At 43.3% G+C, this 16,764-nt stretch overlaps 1 protein-coding gene and 1 pseudogene across 2 annotated transcripts in view; one reads left to right on the top strand and one right to left on the bottom strand.

Moving 5' to 3' along the window:
* Positions 1–16,764, bottom strand: part of ajap1 (adherens junctions associated protein 1) — a 235,440-nt gene that overhangs the window by 20,714 nt on the left and 197,962 nt on the right. The window lies entirely within an intron of this gene.
* LOC127583443 (60S ribosomal protein L36-like) lies at positions 13,324–13,616 on the top strand (annotated as a pseudogene).

The raw sequence follows: 16,764 nt of genomic DNA, 5'->3' as shown, positions 1-16,764 counted from the left end.
CTCTGGAATTCTCTGCCCAGGGAAGCAGTAGAGGCTACCTCATTAAATATAGTTAAGACACACTTAGATGGATTTTTGCATAGTAGGGGAATTAAGGGTTATGGGGAAAAGGCAGGTAGGCGGATCTGAGTCCACGGCCAGATCAGCCATGATCTTATTGAATGGCGGAGCAGGCTCGACGGGCCAGATAGTCTACTCCTGCTCCTATTTCTTATGTTCTTGTGTTCTAAAAGTAAAGGTATTTTGAAATTGTTATTCATCAAGCACACCACTTACAATACTGCATAGGACTACAAGGGGAAAGGAAGGAGGTAAGTAATGATCAGAATGAGCAAACAGAAATTACTTCAAGACCACAGGTCTATGGAAAGCTTTGAGGAGGTAAATTGGGAAAAGGTATTCCCACTGATTAGTGAACCAGTAAGGCATCCAGATCATTATCAAAAGGATGTAAACTGAGAACTATTGGGCTTTGAGCTGACCCAATGGTGGAAACAAGATCCAATGTAGATTTTTAAAAATGAACAGAAAAAATCAAAAAAAGGTATGAAGAAAGGAAAGGAAAAGAGTCCTGGCTAGAATTTGTCGTGTACCCATAGGACTAGAACAGTGAAGAATCAGACAGTAGTGACCATTTAGACATTGGCCCATTGCACAATGTTTCAGGAGAGCTCCAGGTCCAAGGTCTCAGGCACAACAGAATGACATTCTGAGTTGAAAATGGGCCACCTGACCTCCTTTCTGTGGACTGGGCATGTAGACCATTGGCCAGGGTTGTGATCCAGCTGGTGGTGGGAAGTAATGGGGCCCAATATTGGAGCTGAGAGGGCAGAATGTTGGGGGAATCAAGGCAATGAGTGGCTGGCAGAGCTTTGGGAGAATCGGAGGAATGGGAGGCTGGAAATGTTGGGGGAGTCAGGGGAAATGTGAGACAGGAAGTGTTAGTGTAGTTGGGGGGAGTGGGAAACAGGGAATGTTGGAGGAGTCGGGGAATTGGAGAGTGGAATATTGGGGAAGTAGGGGGATGGAAGAACAAGAATGTTGGTTGGTTAAGGGAGTGGGAGGCTGGGAATGTTGGGGAAGTCAGGTGAATGGGAAACCAGGAATGCTTGGAGCAGTTGGAGGAATGTGGCATCAGCAGTATTTAGGTTGGGGTTGAATTCCAAATAAGAAGCTCACAGTTGGGGGGGTGGGGTGGTGGGGGCGCGGTTGTGGGTCAGGGGTTGGGATTGTGGGGTTGGGGTTGGGATTGTGAGGTCAGGGGTTGGGATTCTTGAGTCAAGGGTTGGGATTGTGGGGTCAGGGGTTGGGATTGTGGGGTCAGGGGTTGGGAGTGTGGGGTCAGGGATTGGGAGTGGAAAATGACTGAAAAAGATGTGAATGTAACAAGCACCTACAGGACCTCAGAGAATCACAGGGTGTTTTACAACTGATAAAGTACTTCAGAAGTGTAGTCTAAAAAAATTACTTATAAGGTAATGTGAATTACACCCAGGCCTCTGTTTCATACTTCCAAGCTGCATTTAATACCTAACTGTTAATCAAATGGAATAAAGTGCTTGATTAGTCTAAAAAATAAATGTGGTATACCCACCCATTCCTGGAGGTAAACAACATTCAAGGAGAGCATAGGGTGTAGGTACGTGTTGACACCAACGGTTCTTTGAAGCAGGTGGGTGGGGGGGAAGGGGGGTGGGTGTCACTATATTTAAAGGAAGGGAGGAGCTACCACATACAGCAAAACTCATGGCCCACAGCAATTTACACCCAAGTATAGCCACTGCAATGAGGTAAGGGAGACACAGGAACCCGATGCACACTGCCAAGTTTCACAAACAGCAATGTGAGGATGACTTGATAATCTGTTTTTAGTTGAAAGAAATGTTTTGACTGCAAGGTACAAAGATGTCTCCTGCTGTTCTTCAAACAGAGGCATGCGATTCTTTGTGTCTACCTGGGAGGACAGGCGTGTCTTCAACTTAATGCAGCAAACAACAAGGTTTAAGCAATCTTTGTGTGGATTTAACTGATGTGTAATTATAAGCACTGCCAGTAAAACACAACCTGTTCTAAAATAAAGCCACAACATATGATAAAAGGACACAGATGAATGGGAACATGATTCAATAATTTGTTTTTGCAATTTGTTGACCTCAAGTGAATGGAACCAACCATTCTGATAGGAAAATATAACTAATCCATCCTTTAATTTTAAAATTAACCCCTACTCCCATGACCAGTAAATGGTGAAGAAAGCTATTTCCCCCATCAAGTACACAATTAGCAATCAACCTCACTGGGTTTTGTACAAGGTGTTCCTCCCTCTCAAACACAGTCAATATATCAGAAATGCAAGTTACCACCTTCATGGATGGTAACTAATGGTATCCTGCAATGCTTTACCACTGACCTCACCAGTCAGGGTGGTGGCACCTAATTGGCATAATTGTGGCCTGACGTGAACAGCAATAAAAGCCTTGGTGATTCTGTAAGATGTTGCCATCATTGTCAAATCTGATATATCTATTTGGAAGTTATTACCTGGTGCTGGATAGAGGAATGTTCTCTTGTGCAGAAATATTGCTTTTAAATTAAAGCTTGAAGGAACATGCCCATTGTTCTCACAGGTCCAGAGTGCTTTCACTGATCCTGAAGGTGTCTCTTCCTTCCCTGTAGTGCTGCCTCCAACTTAATTCCCAGCATCCAAGAGTGGTGGAGATGGGAACTCAGCACCTACAACATTCTCGTGTCCTGTGTGTGGCTGTCCTTACAAGGGGTGGTGGGAAACAGTGATTGTACCACTTGGAAGTTTTAAAGTCATGGTCATTTAGCCCACCATGTCCATGCCAACCATCAAGTACCTATCTAAGGACATTCGGCATGTCCCCAATGACTCTTACTAATCCTTCCAGATACACCATAGAAAGTATCCTCCCCGGATGCATCACAGCCTGGTATGGCAACTGCTCTGCCCAAGACCGCAAGAAATTGCAGAGTTGTGAACACAGCCCATTCCATCTTCAATTCCTGCTGCTTCAGGGAAGCATCCAACATAACAAGGACCCTTCCCATCCCAATCATTTTCTCTTCTCCCCTCTCCCATCAGGCAGAAGATACAAAGGCTTGAAAGCACGTACCACCAGGCTCAAGGACAGCTTCTATCCCACTGTTATCAGACTCTTGAATACTAAAGATGAACACCTGATCTCCCAATTTACACCTTGTGGCCCTTGCACTTTATTTGCTCACCTGCACTACTCTTTCTCTGTAATTATAGCAGCAAATTCTGCATTCTGTTTTCTTTTTACTACCTCCATGTAGTTACGTATGGCGTGATCTGTCTGGATGGCACGCAAACAAAAGCTTCTCACTGCATCTTGGTACACGTGACAATAGTAAACCAATAACAACACCTATACCCATTTTCCAGCATTGTAGCCTTCTATGCCTTGCTGAATCATATGCTCATCCAGATACTTCTTAAATGTTGTGAGAGTCTCTGCCTCCACCACTGATTTAGACAACATGTTCCTGATTCCAACCACTCTCTGGGTGAAAATATTTCTCCTCAAATCCCCAAGTCAAGAGTATCACTGAGCAACTGGTGTAAAGGAATGAAGAGGGAACCCTGAGACTAGTTCATAAACAAATCTTACAATTTTAGTTGACAGACTGATCGACACCAAGTGTATTGATAATTGGAATCTTCAATATGAAGAGAGCTTAGGAACATTGCAAAATGGAACTGAGATCTGAAGGTAATCTGGTGGAACAAATGCTTAAGACTGGAAGCAATGAATGGGAGTGAGTACGGGGACATGTTAGTCAATTTCATATCTGATGTCAGTGTTCAGTCAACAGATATAACTTGTAAATTCAGAATCCCAGTGACGTTACCACTCTAAACAATAAGGTGCTTAAGGATTTTGTTTTGATTTCTCATTTGGATTTTAATTGATATACACCAAATGTTAATTAGTCTGTATGAGCATGCTTTGCATAACACATAATTTCAATTCAGGAACTGTAACAACACTGATTAGAAATCCTATTGCATGGAATAATGTTTTCATGTTCTAGCCCATGGCATTTCATCTAAAAAACAACAGCTTGTGCATGCTTAGTACACTTTCAAAGTTGTGGCTTGGTTCTCTGGCAGACATAGCAAATGAAAGTACTAGCTAGTGAAGACACTAGCTCTCTCAATCAGATACATAATCCATCCACTTCACTGCATCCTGAACAAAGTATACTTCCCTCTTAAATATCGTCAATATAAGAGTGGATATGCGAGTTATTGCAATTCGTCTACGGTTGTACTGACTGGTGTTTTCTGCCATTGACCTCAGCAATGGTCTTCTGGAGCCCAGCATTCTGTAGCAATGTCAACCAACACGCAGCATGTAATCAATGTTGCTGTGTGATGTGCTAGAGCAAATATGGAATGGTGTAAATCGAAAATACAGGAGCTAACCTTAAGAAGGCACCGGCCTACCCCTACATGAGTTAAAGGACCTTTTCCTACCTCAAGCCATTGTTCAAGAGCCTGGTAGCAATGCGGGGTTTGGAATCTTCCCCTCCAACAGCAAGTACTGCTTCCAGGTTGGGAGTGGAACATGACAATGACCTCTGCCCTGGAGATTTACGTTCAATAACATTGCTTTCGGAAGCGTGTGATATGCATCATCCACCCACTGTCTGAGGGCTAACATACCACAAAGAGTTTGCCCCACTACTTGAGGTGATGGTTCCAAAAGGACTCTTGCCAAGACGAAAGACTGGACTCAAAGATTGCATTTTCCACAACACTTTGCCACTGAAGTGAGTTTCCTGTGCACGATAATTCAGAAGGCTTGAATTCACAATTCTCATTCACATGAAGCATTGCAAGTCATGTTTGCTGGCTATCTCTCCCTGACAACCTCGCTCAAGTATAACAAAGATCTCCCACTCATTGCTATTTTAATGTGTATTTTAATGCTCAGTTGAAATTTTAGGCCAAAGTATTTTTTAGTTTAATTTTGGCAGTGCCGGTGTTATAGTCTTAAGAAATGAGTAGAAGCTCTTTGAATTATAATGAAGGTTTGAGCTGGAACGATTTTATTTTCCCAAGCTTCTCAATCAGCTTATATTTGCCAGGTAAAGATAACCTTTCCTGAAATTGTCAAATCAACAGATGACTCATGTGGATGGTGAACTCAGTGCTGACCAAGTGTGCAGAAGGCGGATGTATCTGATGAATGGTTCGCCACATAAGATGAAAAAATATGTTTTCATCTTCAGCTGAAAGGATTCAAATAAATATCCTCCCTTAATCTGGAGTTACATTTTTAAATTCAATGGTCATGAAACAGTAAATACTGGATGGAAGTGTAACAGGTCTGTGGTTTGATAGCTCTGGTATCAGATTCTCAATTCTAACAATATCTAGTCTACCCACAGAGGATTATGCAAAGTTTCACCTCAACATTATCCAGGATAAATACAGAAGTTGGGGAATAAGAGGTGGTACTCGTATAGCTAAATAGACTGCGTGTGATGCAGCTGAGAGCTGCAAGATTAGTGTGTATGTGACAAATGTAACCTCCCCACCTCGCCAGAGAACAGTAGGGTAACAAAAGGAGAATATAGTTAGGGGTATAAAAATAGCTAGAGTAGGATTAGGGAAGAATAAGTAGAGCTGAGAGCACAGATGTGATTAGTAAGGGCCTGATCAGCAGGCACACAGAAGTTATTTGTAAGAGGGGTAGAGGGACGTGGTCAATAACTGACCAACAGATGTGCAGGTGCTGCTTCCAAAGTTTGTGACGTGTGTGCCACAAACTGCATATACACACTGTATTGTGGAACTAAAGGTAGAGTGTACTTGAGGACTGCCCCCAAAGTATCTCTCCTGCTCTGTTTGGTAAAGGCATTGAATAACCCCAAGTTGTATCACTGGGTTCAGGACCTAAGACTCCTCACTGGAAGTTTCCTCCAACAAACACCCTGCCCTCCCCATGCACCATTCACCACGCATCCGGGCCAGATGCTTTCCATGGGTTCGATCTCCAGAAGACTGATCTTACGTCCACAGCGGTGACTGTGGGTTCAGGTGTATTGGAGGCTGTCGGGGTGGGCAGTGACATCCCAAGCCCCTTCTGTTCAAAACATGCATAGAATGCCTTAAGCTCATCCAGAAGGGATGCACTGTTGTTGATGATGCTGCCTGACTTTATTTTGTAGCCTGCTATAGCATGTAAGCGCTGCCACAACTGACGGCTTTTTACAATAAGATAGACTCTAGACCTCACAATCTACTTTGTTATGACCTTGCACCTTATTGTCTACCTGCACTGCACTTTCTCTGCAACTGTAACACTTTATTCCGCATTCTGTTTTGTTTTACCTTGTACTACCTCAACACACTGTGTAATGAATTGATCTATATGAATGGTATGCAAGACAAGTTTTTCACTGTACCTCGGTACATGTGACATTAATAAACCAATTTACCACTCCCGCTATCACCAGTGCATCACATATACAATACTATCTAAAAAATACATTTGCTTAGACTACTCCAACAACATCCCATCAATGATGGGAACATTGAAGGCACATGAGAACATCACCATTTGCAGATTCCCCTCCAACTTATGCACCATCCTGACTCAGAAGTATAGAATTGCTCCTTCTTTGTCAATGGGTCCCTACCAACAACATTATACAAGCATCTTCACCAGATGGACTACAGCTGTTCAAATGGGCATTTCCCACCACCTGCCAAAGGCAGAAATGGCAAGAAGCTGAGCTGAGCTTCAGCCAGTTGGCAGCCCAGCCTCACCCCACCAGTCAGGCAATAAAATATCCTTACTTAATTATTAAGTCATGAAAGGAGGCCATTAGGCCCAAAGGGTGTGTGCTATCTCCCAGCAAAGCAATTCCACTTATTCTCTTTCCCATGCTCATCTGCTCCCATTTGATTGTCCTGCCATGTAACTACACCAGGGAGTAATTTACAGCAGCTATTAACCCACGTGCACATCTTTGGGAGATGGAGAAAACTGGAACACATGGGTAAAATCAATATGACCACGGGGAGAGTGTGCACACCTTACAGAGGGAGCATCTGAGGTCAGGATCAAACCCAAGTTACTGAAGCAGTGAATCAACTGCACTCACTAATCTGTCATTTTCACCCTACTAGCCAGGGAACAGAGTTTCTGTTGGGGAACAAGCACAATGTCCTCATGTTTAATTGGAAAGCAATTCTGTTTGTCCAGTACTGGGTGTCAGACAAGCAGAGAGAAACAAACAATTTGCTGGAGGAGCTCAGTGGGTCGAGCAGCATCTGTTGGGGGGGTGGAAGGAGTTGTCAGCACCGCAGGTCAAAGCCCTGCGTTGGGATCCTGAGCAGTCCTGGCACAGGGTTTCAACCCGAAATGTCAATAATTCCTTTCCCCCCACAGATGTTGCTCGACCCATTGAGTTCATCCAGCAGATTGCTTGTTGCTCTAGATTCGAGCATCTGCAATCTCGTGTCTTCAAGCAGAGAGAAACCCCTGGTATCTGCCTTTGTTTAGCAAGGAAAATATATGGAGACACAAGAGACTGCGGATACTGGAACGTGGAGCACCAAACAAAAAGCTGGAGGAACTCAGCGGGTCAGGCGGCATCAATGGAGGGAAATGGACAGTCAACATTTTGGGTCGAGACCCTTCATCTGGACTGAAAGATGATGATGTCAGAAGATGGGAGGTGACAGGTGGAAATGACAAATGTGATGGAATCTGATAGGGAAGGAAAGCTTAGCGTGGAATAAAGGGGAATATATACTTTAAGGATCTGGAAAGTTCACATAGTATTAAGTTAGAAATACAATCCACCGCTAGCTGAGTGAAAGAAAGTCGGTGGAGACATGGCTGATGGACTTCTGAAGCAGCACAGGCAGAGGGTGAGAGCAGGACAGGGAGATGGCGGGAGAACAAATTTGGGGGGAAGGTGCAAAGCTGACATGAAATACTTGCTTCCAATCGGGGTGTTAATTATATCATTATACAGAGCCAGTGTGCAGCACAGTAAGAAAAATGGAATTGCGTTTAGAGTCTTCAGCCCACTGGGCCCATACCGACCGTCAAGTATTTTGCTATTGGTATTGTTTTAGTATTGTCACATGTACCAAGATACAGTGAAAAGATTTGCAAGTCACCCATACAGATAATTTTAAAACGTAAGTACACTGAGGTCTAACAAGGGAAAAGCAATAACAGAATGCAGAATATAGTGTTACAGTTACAGAGAAAGTGCAGTGCAGGCAGACAATAAGGTGCAAGGGCTATGATGAGGTAGGTTGCGAGGTCAAGGGTTCGTCTTTATGAGAGATTCGGTCAGGAGTTTTATAACAGCGGGACAGAAACTGTCCTTGAGCCTGGTGCTGAGCGTTTTCAAGCTTCTGTATATTCTGCCCAATAGAAGGAGGGAGAAGAGAGAATGACCGTGGTGGGTGGGGTCTTTGATTATGTTGGCTGCTTTGCTGAGGCAGTGAGAAGACAGAATCCATGGAGGAGAGGCTGGTTTTTGTGACGGGCTGAGCTGTGTCCACAACTCTGCAGTTTCTTGTGGTATTGGGCAGAGTGGTTGCCACACTAAGCCGAGATGCATCTGGATAAAATGCCTTTCTATGGTGCACCTATAAAAATTGGTGAGGGTCAACGGGGACATGCCGAATTTCCTTAGACTTCTGAGGAAGTAGAGGCACTGGTGTACTTTCTTGGCCATAGCATGTATGTGGTTGAACCAGGACAAGCTATTGGTGATGTTGACAACTAGGAGGTTGAAGCTCTCAACCATCTCCACCTCAGCACCATTGATACCTACGGGGGCATGTGCTCCACCTCACTTCCAAGTCAATGGCTAGCTCTGTTGTTCTGCTGACGCAAGCACCTATCTATACCAATCCCATTTATTAGCACTTGGTCTGTAGCCTTTTTTAAATTTAATTACCCTAAAAAAAGGTGAAAGGCTGCATAACCTCATTTCAGGCCAAAACACTGCACTGAAGTGAAGACATTTTTAGAGAATATACAACGGCCAATCTGCACATAGCAAGGTCCCCCAATGCAGCAAGTAAATAAAGGTCAGATAATTGTCCAAATGTGGTCAATTGAGGGATAAGTATTGGGATGATGTTTGGGATAAACTTCCTTACTTGTCTAAATTGTGGCATGGAAAGTTTGATAGTTCCCGAAAGAGCAGATGGACCTTAGTTTGAAACACCATGACTGACAACGTGGCACCCCCAAGGGTGTCAGCTTTGATATTTGCTCTCCAGTCTCTGTGGAGGAATTTTGAACACATAACCTTCTGGGACAGTCAAAAACCAACTGAATGACAGTTTGTATGAATAACACATACTAAACATTTTCTTTCGCATTACCATTTTCCCTTAAAGCTTCCCTTGACCAGTTAGGATCTCCCAGCATTGGGAATATAGTGTATGCTAATGTGTCTCAGTAGATTTTACGTTTATTCTAATTTTCATCTAGGAAACTGTATTGGTAGAACATTGAACAGAGAACGGTACAGCACAGGAACAGGCCCTTCAGCCCATGATGTTGTGCTGGACTAATTAAACCAGTAATTAAATGCCTAACTGAACTAATCCCTTCTGCCCATGTAATTTCCATATCCCTCCGTACCCTGCACATTCATGTGCCTATCTAAAAGCCTCTTGAACACCTCTATTCTATTTGCCTCCACCACCCCTGGCAGCACATTCTAGGCACCCACAATTCTGTGTAAAAAACTTGCCTTGCATATCTCCTTTGTACTTACCCCCTCTCATCTTAAATTGATACCCTCTAATATTAGAGATTTTGACCCTGGGAGAAAGATGCCGGCTGTTTATCTATGCCTCTCATAATCTTACAAACTTCTATCAGAACTCCCCTCAGCCTCTGCCACTCCAGAGAACCCAAGTTTGTCCCATCTCTCCGTGTAGCACATGCCCTCTAATCCAGGCAGCATCCTGGTAAACCTCTTCTGCACCCTCTCCATAGCCTCCACATCCTTCCTATAATGGGGCGACCAGAATTGAATGCAATACTCCAGATGCGGCCTAACTAAAGTTTTATAATGCTGCAACATAACTTCCCGACTCTTGAACTCAATACCTCGACTAATAAAGGCAAGCTAATAAAGGTGTCATTTAAAGGACTAATAAAGGTTCATTTAAAGCTCTCTAGAAGAAGCACTATTTTCTTTATATGATTGAACTGCTAAGGCTACAGAAAAGTTTCTAAACTTGTGCATAAAATCTCCAAAACCAACAGGGGATATGATTCCTTATCTGTGTAGATACTAAGGGGCAGAATAAAACTCTCCTCTTGAGGTGCCACTGTTTGGAGTACTGTAGCATGGATTGCACTCCTAGTCACTGCTATACTTCATGTTACAGCAGTAGGACACAGCAGTTGCTTGTTGAAGACTTCAAAACCTCAGTCACAAAATGAAGATGACCACTTCAGATCCAAAGCAAATTTGCATGTCAGATTAGCAAATTCCAATCCTAGACAATGCTTCAACTCTTTGGATACCGCAAGGGAACGCTTCATGTAGCTGAAAGGATGCTTGGACTAAGAGTCATTGAAGTTTATAAATACATCCCCAAGCTGGAAGCTACTGTAATTGTTGACCACAATTCATGAAGACACCTGCATTGTTGAGACTGTCACAAATGGGATCAGCCACTGTCAGAATCCTGTCTGCCGTCTCTTATCGATTGATTTGTCACTGACACAGGGAACAATAATGATATGTGTAGCTAGGCACGTTGCCTAGCAATGATTGTTGCTAGGTATTTAACCGTTATGGAGCATTAGGGTATACAAAGATGAGATAGGCATCTGATAGTTACACATCTTCCAGAAATATTCCAACCTTAGTGAAGGAAAAGAATAAAATGTCGCAAAGGTTTGCAAGTCCCCTTGCTGCCTCAGTGAGCCTCAGAGGTCAGGAAGGATCTGGTTGGAACTCTGTCAAACTCACTGAGCTCTCGACCTGCGGGAGACAACACTGAAGAGAAGGTTTCAAAGGCACTGCAATATTACCATCTTTTCAATCAAGGTAGCAAAAAAAGCTGGGTAAGGACAAACTTCTGCCTGGAAATCAGCTCTGGTAGCAACATACTTTTCTGTGCTACACAACTCAATTTTGACTGGAAATAAAACATGAAGGAGTATTGAGGATTTAGTGTAAGTTGCACAAGGTCACATTTTCCTTCTGGGCATTTTTGAATTGGATCAAATAAATCCATGGAGGAGCCCAGACAAGTGCAGCGATGGCTGGTGGTGTGGATTACACTGTGGGCTGTTCAAGGGAAACCAGGCTTCACACCATTTCCAAGCCTGCTCCATTCTTACTAAAAGGGATCTGCTCAGATGAGTCCTAGACCATCATTGTGAACTCACCTCAGACAGGTCCACCTCAAATACTTTACTTATCGTTCTCCATTAACTCCGAAGAAACCCTCACATGTGCCCCAAGCTCATGACCCTTGCCTGACACCACTTCACCTACTTATCTGCTGACTGACACCATTTACCTGACCACCAACCACAATTTCTCACTCATCCCTGACTACCAGCCTTCATCTCAGCCTCACAACCCATTGATCAGCCATAGGCATCCTTCTGATTCCTTACACTTGCCATTGTCACTGGGCCTCTCTCTTCAACTAAAGCTTCCCAACCTCCATTGTTCCTTCGTAACTTACTGAGTCCCTGCTCATTCTACGCAGTCATGGAGGGTTTGAAGGGAAGGGCACATGAGGTCACAAAGACTGATCTGTAGCACACAGTTCTCAGCAGTGTAGAGGAACAGAGGGATCTTGGAGTCCAAGTCCTTAGATCACTCAAAGTTGCCGCGTAAGTTGATAGGGTTGTTAAGAAGGCGTATAGTGTGGTGGCTTTCATCAGTTGGGGGATTGAGTTCAAGAGCCACGAGGTACTGTTGCAGCTCTATAAAACTCTGGTTAGACCACACTTAAGAGTATTATGTTCAGTTTTAGTCACCTCATTATGAGAGGGATGTGGAAGCTTTAGAGACGGTGCAGAGGAGATTTACCAGGATACTGCCTGGATTAGAGAACATATCTTATGAGGAAAGGTTGAATGAACTCGGGCTTTTCTCTTTGAGGCGATGCAGGATGAGAGGCGACTTGCTAGAGGTGTATAAGATTATGGGGGGCATAGATAGAATGGACAGCCAACACCTTTTCCCCAGCGTGGCAATGACCAATACCAGAGGACATCAGTTTAAGGTCAGAGCAGGAAAGTTAAGGGGAGATGTCTGAGGTAGGATTTTTCTACAGAGTGGTGGGTGCCTGGAACGTACTGCCGAGGGTGGTGGTAGAGGCTGATGCAATAGGGACATTTAAAAGACTCTTAGATAGAGACATGGATGTAAGAAAAATGGAGGGTTAAGGGCTGTGTAGGAGGGAAGGGTTAGATTTATCAGGGAGCAGCTGTTTATATAGGTCGGCACAACACAACGTCGTGGGCTGAAGGGTCCGTACTGTGCTGTACTGCTCTATGTTCTATGCCTTGGGTTTCATTTGCTATTGAATTTCCCAGTGGCAAGCCTTCAAAAAAAATAATCATTGCTCAGCGGGAACTGAGTGACAAATATACCTAAACAGGGTCAGCCAATTTCTGAGCATTAATCTCACATTAATAAAAAAACCTAAGAATAAATGTAAGAATTACATATAAAATAAGTAGCAGCTACAGTGGTTTGAGGAGAAGATTCAACTTGAAGTACCTCCCTAACTCCAAAGATAAGATATCTCTATTCATCACATGTACATCGAAACACACAGTGAAATATATATTTTGCATAGAGTGTTCTGGGGGCAGCCCGCAGGTGTCGCCACGCTTCCGGCGCCAACATAGCATGCCCACAACTTCCTAATCCGTAGGTTTTTGGTATGTGGGAAGAAACTGGAGCATCCAGAGGAAACCCATGCAGTCACGGGAAGAACATACAAACTCCTTACAGACAGCAGCCGGAATTGAACCTAGGTCCCTGGCGCTGTAATAACGTCACACTAACCGCTAAACAAACAGGATTGATAGAAGGTCTTTGACAATCACTGCTACACAGTGGAAGGCAATGCGCATCCTTGGCAACATCTGGAGATGGGCAAGCAACTAAGCTGAAAGAGAGGAAGCTAATTAGAGGAGGGTTTAGGGTTTACTGAGTGATCTGGCTGCTCTGGGGACAAGTGCACAACTTTCTACTCTTAATGATTCAAATAAATGCCCTGCATTCAGAAACACAAAAATGGCATTTAGGTATCCTGTGGCAGATGGCCTGTACAAAGGTCACCCTGTCACCAAGAAGGAAACCAGCCCAAGGCAGTACCACAGACAAGTTTGTCAGGGAACCGATCCGAGAGGTCTGCGGTTTGCTCGTTGCAAAAAACACACATTGGAATTGCTGAAGGTTTCTGAACAAACGTGTCCACTCTAATTCATTAAAAGGAGGTTGGTCCCCAAATTCATTCCAAGAGGAAGAGAGAAGAACTCAACAATGTCTTGGCTGCAATGAGAAAGGCAGCAGAAAAGAAAGGTTAATCTGTATTAAGTTGTAGCCAATAAAACTCATTTTATTAATGAGAAGGTGGTTCACCCCGATACAGAAAAGTGAAGAGGAACAGGCAGTAGCCTATTGAAGCAGAGAGAAGCACTTACAGAACTTTATAAATGAACAAAACTGCACCATGAAATCCGTACCAATTGACATGGTGCAATGGAACACTTAATGAAAGGGAGATTCCAAAACAAAGTGTAGATAAGTGATCACTGAACACATGCCCAGCCATCCTGAATCATTGCGGAATGGTGGTCAAGCAAATAAAACCTGGGTTGCATTGAAATATCGGCATAGGGTAACCCTGAGAACTGCTGAAGCTGTGCTTTGCAGGAGCCAGGAGAACTGTGCTAAGTCCTGGCCAATGAGAGAGGTGGGAGAAGGGTTGGGAGGTTGTCTTTGGTGTCTCTGGGCTGAATTATAAGTAAGATAAGATCATATTGACATGCCCTGCACTCATATGCATATACAATAGTGGCATTTAAGAGGCTTTTAGACGGGCACATGAATATGCAGGGAATGGAGAGATGTGGATCACGTGCAGGCAGAAGGGATTAGTTTAATTTAGCATCATGTTTGGCACAGACGTTGTGGGCCAAAGGGTCTGTTCCTGTGTTGTACTGTTCTGTGCTCTATGCCATCTTGAGAAGAGAGAGGTTAGAGTGGATGCTTTTAGATATATGAAGTGGTTAACTCTGAAGCATACCTCATTGCAATGACAAAAGTAAAGTAATAAGCAGTGATTTTAGGACTGAAGAAATGCTTCATCAGAAAAAAACTGGTATCTAGAATAACTCTCGGATTTTGTAGAGGAGGATAAAACTGAAATCCTTCAAGAGCATTAGTTGATGTAATGAGGATGCTGCAGGTTATTACAAAAGATGACCTGGGCTGGATGAACAAATAACCTCTTCAGTATTTAATTCTCTGGCAGTGGTTTGCATTTATATAAAGCTACCTTCAGTGTTGCTGGGTGTAGAAGATATGGTGAATCTGTGTATAGTTAAGAAAATATACACAGATTTGGCTATGGGTGTAATAACAAATAGCATCATCTGTGGAAAGTAAAACAGAGTTAATGTATCAGGTTGAAGACACTTGGTCAGAACTGACAAAAGGTCTTTGACCTGAAATATTAACTCTGTTTCTCCCTCCACAGATGCTGCCTGACCCGCTGAGTGTTTCCAGCATTTTCTGTTTTTGTCTTAGATTTACAGCTTCCGAGTTTTTTTTGATGCAAGGAGATCTTGTATAAATGACTTCAGTAACACGTAACGAGTTCCTTGCTGTCAGAATTAAACATTCTTTGTTTGATGCTCCTGTGCCTTGTAACTGCTTAGTTAGTCGCTGTCAACATTCTGAGAATATCCAAGGTCTATTTTATTAAATTGGCAACAAGGATTGGAAAAGTTAAAAAAAACAAAGAAAAGAAAAGTCAAAAACAAGCAAAGTAAAAAAATCAGTGTTACAGTTTTGAGAGGACCCTTTAGACTCTGTGTAAATGCCATGGCTGCAAATGAAATGTTAAAAAACAGCAGTAAACAAGCTGTGAAGATTCAGTCACCTCCCTGTAAGCTCAGTTAGTGCAATTTGTGGATCAGATCAAAGGGAGACAGAGACAGCTGCAGACAGCTGCTTTTTCACTCTGGAAATGACATCACTTGTTCTTAAAGCTGCAACAACCAATCACTAAAGCAAGATTAAAACAAGGAAAACAGATTAAATTTGCAGTTCGTGGAACAAGATGAGAATACGAGTGTGAACAAATGGGAGGCTTGGGTAGTGTGGCACTATTGGGTAGAAAATGGGAGCTCAAGTACAAGCAGGATTCACATACAGCCTTGGGAACCCAGGTACCTGTGATGCTGCTGCAAACAAGTTTTTCATTGCACCTGTACCTCACTGTACTTATGCACATGACAATAAACTCAATTTGACTTGACTTGACTTGTTTACCTCCCACATGCAGAGAATGGCGGTATTTTCATGGACAATAATATGCTTGAGCTGGACGACACTTTGGGAAACATGCTGGTATTTAATATTGCAGGGAGGAAGCTTTAAAAGGCAGCTTTACTGACAGAAATCAGCTTCAAAGCATCTAGCACACCTACAGAAAGCTACTGATATTTTACTTAGCAAGTCCATTCAGAGGTTGGAAGAATACTTCAACCCACAACCATTCAAGATAGCCGAGAGCTATTTGACACATGCTGGGAGGTACCCTGAGTAATTACATCATAGTGTTCAAAGACTTGTCAAGGCACGTTTGATTCATTCGGAGGCTGGTTTGTGTAGGGGCTAAGAGGTGGGTAAGAATCAAACTTGTTAGGCACAAAAAAGCTCTTGTTTAATTTGCATAAAGATGTATTTCACTGTGCGTTTCGATGTACATGTAACCAATAAAGATATCTTATCTTATCTCATCACGTAGGATCACAAGGTTCATGGAGATGGCAGTCAAGAATGCAATGGATTTACATCCTGTGCCAGCTGCAATATAATGGGCAACCTGCAGTGAAAGGAAACTCCCAAAGCTTTGGTCCAGAAACATGGATAAGATAAGATAAGATCTTTATTATTCACATGTACATCGAAACTCTCAGTGAAATGCATTTTTTGCGTGGCATGTTCTGAGTGCAGCCCACAAGTATCGCCATGCTTCCGGTGCCAACACAGCATGCCCACAACTTTCTAACCCATATGTCATTGGAATGTGGGAGGAAACCAGAGCACCCAGAGGAAACCCACGCAGACATGGGGAGAACATGCAAACTCCTTACAGACAGCGGTGGGAATTGAACTCGGATTGCTGGCGTTGTAAAGCGTTATGCTAACCGCTACACTGCCGTGCCTGCCAAATTCAAGATCAGCAGCGTGGAGATGCTGGGGATTGAACCCGGGATCTCAGACATGTGAAGCATGCGGTCTCCCACTGAGCTACATCCCTGATGACATCATACACAGGGATTAAAAGCAGAAGTAGGTCACTTGGCCCTTCAAGCCTTATGTGATCACAAGTGGCCCAAGACATTGTTGTAGATGTACTGGCAGTCTGTCCTGATGTCAGTGTTTGTTCAAAGAGTCCAAGTGAGATTCATGTCAGAAAAATGGACTTAGAGCAGTAGTATA

Source organism: Pristis pectinata, chromosome 26 (assembly GCF_009764475.1).
Source record: "Pristis pectinata isolate sPriPec2 chromosome 26, sPriPec2.1.pri, whole genome shotgun sequence".
In the NCBI taxonomy this organism is placed as follows: domain Eukaryota; kingdom Metazoa; phylum Chordata; class Chondrichthyes; order Rhinopristiformes; family Pristidae; genus Pristis; species Pristis pectinata.
This window is presented reverse-complemented; position numbering and strand designations above follow the sequence as displayed.